A 2589-nucleotide genomic window follows, 5' to 3' on the forward strand; every position below is an offset into this window, starting at 1 on the left:
TAAATCATTGCTAGATACTGCTAAATGTTATCCTTTTGGAGGCCTCTGTAACAGGGAGGTGGCTTTCTTTGCTTAGATCTGCCCTGTCTAATATAGTAACCATTAGCTACATGTGGCTGTTGAGTGCTTGAAATGAGGCTGATAGAGATTGAGATGTGCTATAGGTATAAAATACACACTGGATTTCAAAGACTTAGTTTAAAAAGAGAATGTAAGATATCTCATCAGTAATTTTTAAATACTGATTATATGTTGAAATGGTATTTGAGATATAGGTTAAATAAAACATTAAAATTAGCTTTACTTGTTTCTTTTTACTTTTTTCATTGTGGCTACTAGAAAATTTTAAATTATATACGTGACCTAAATTATATTCCTATTGTATAGTGCTGTCTTAGATGATAAGAAATACAATCTGAATAAATGTATACTTAGAATTAAGTGAGTAAAGTGAAAATCATGACTAACTCTTTTACAGTGAGTTCTACTGTAGAAATCATTATAATGCAAGCCCTTTGCTGGGTGCATGATGACTTGAATCAAGTAGATGTTGGCAGCTATGTTCTGAAAGTTTGTGGTCAAGAGGAAGTGCTACAGAAGTAAGTTTATTCTTTTAACTACTGAACAACATCTTTGGAAATTTCATTTTTAATAGCTTAAATGATTAAAAAAATTTTAATATCTTAAGTGAAATTTGTAATACAAAAATACATAGGGTCCTACTGAATTGATTCTTGGTATCAATACACTTATATTGAGATATACTTTGAGAAGTCATGTCTAACATAATGGAGGGATTTCAGAGATCATTAAGACATGGTATTTCCCTTAAGAAGCTTATAGTGTCAGATGGGAAGAGTGGTGGGTAATTGATTGGTAAGTGAATTTAATGCTTTTTTTTTTTCTTTCTGCGAAGGATCAATAGTCACAGCATTATAGACTCCATTTTTCTTTTGTAGCATACACTGTTACTTTATACACAGTGTCAGCTGTGATTCCCTTTTAGTTACCTGAAATAATCATTATATGACTTTTTCTGAACCAGGTAGTTATTACATCTGCTATTTTAGTCTAGTTATTTTACAGATTTCGGTCTCTTAGGCTACTAGAAATGTCCTGTCTCTATTTTTCTCATTTTCTTCTTATCTTTTTTCTTTTTTGCTTTGACTCTTCTCATGTAGAAGAATTATTCTACTTAAATGCTTACACTTGGTTAAAAAACTATCTCTGTATTTTACCATTCTCTTCGGTTTCTGATGCAGATAGAATTTTACTCTTATCTCTGTAATTTATAGTTTGAAGAGACTAACGCTGATGAATAATTAATGAATAATTAATATATTTTAATAGTAATCATTGCCTTGGAAGTCATGAACATATTCAAAACTGTCGAAAATGGGACACAGAGATTAAACTACGACTTTTGACCTTCAGCACAATGTGCCAAAATCTGGCCCGAACTGTAAGTGTTTATTTACCTTATTACTGAATTGCATTTGGTTAAATCCGAATAATTTCGCTAATTAGCCAATTTGCTATTTGTACATTCTCCAAGATTTCTGGGTTAGACTGGAAATGATGAACTCTTTATCTCAATAGGAGTCTTTTCAGCAGATGCGGGGGCGGAGATTTTCAATTATGAAGGTTTAGGTAGCATACTACTCAGAGTTGGAGGCCTAATTGAAAATCAAAGTGGAGGATTTAGAAATTTGATTTGTAATAGTTTTACGCAGTAATGAAAACATCAGGGTTAGTCAAGGAGAAATGAGGAAGAAGGAAAGATTTTGAATATGAAATGTGGGTTTGGGAGGGGAAAAAGATCCACTGACTTTTGCACCAAACTAAGAAAAATACATTATTTTTCACCATATGAATACTAATTCTTTGTTTTAAAAGTACAATACTTTCTTTTGAGATTAAAGGAAAATAGCATGCAGGAAATGAGGCCATTTTATTACTGTAAAACACCATGAATTTTAATCTCTAAAGAGAATTCTTTATTTGGTAGAATTTTGGGTAGGTACCATTTTCATTTTCTCTTTACTTTCTTAGGTTTTGCTCCTATGTTAGGTAGAATTTATTTCAATTGGGTGGAAACTATTTCACAAAACTCAATACATTTTAGCAATCTTTAGTTCTTTTCAGTTTCTTAAAATTATGTTCTTGAGTATATTTGTATAGTAAGGACTCATGGTAGAAGAAACCAGCACCTCGTGTATTGGGGATAAGGTGGAGGGAAAGTTGATTATCATTAGAAGAAAAATGCAGAAACTCAAATGATCTCTTCTCCATCTGGTTTTCACTCCACCTTTATTTGGCTGTCAGCCATCTTTAAAAGTATTTTCAGCTTTGTATTCTCTCTATGTAGAACTGAAGTAGTTTTTGTTTTGGGAGCTATTTATATATCAGAAACTAGACTTAAAAGCATTTATGGTTTTTCATTTAAAAACCTTTTTTCAGAATATCGATTCACTTTTTTTCAGTCGATTGTAAATATTAAATTCTGACAATATTTTAGCCTCAGTTCTGAAAAATCACTTCAGTTTCAAGAATTTATCATATGTTTAACCATATTTAATTTGGCACTAG

At 31.4% G+C, this 2589-nt stretch overlaps 1 protein-coding gene across 1 annotated transcript in view; it reads left to right on the forward strand.

Moving 5' to 3' along the window:
• Window positions 1-2589, forward strand: part of PIK3C2A (phosphatidylinositol-4-phosphate 3-kinase catalytic subunit type 2 alpha) — a 97717-nt gene that overhangs the window by 42362 nt on the left and 52766 nt on the right. The gene's annotated exons all lie outside the window — the stretch shown is intronic.

Source organism: Pteropus vampyrus, unplaced genomic scaffold (genome assembly GCF_000151845.1).
Source record: "Pteropus vampyrus isolate Shadow unplaced genomic scaffold, Pvam_2.0 Scaffold334, whole genome shotgun sequence".
NCBI classification, from domain to species: domain Eukaryota; kingdom Metazoa; phylum Chordata; class Mammalia; order Chiroptera; family Pteropodidae; genus Pteropus; species Pteropus vampyrus.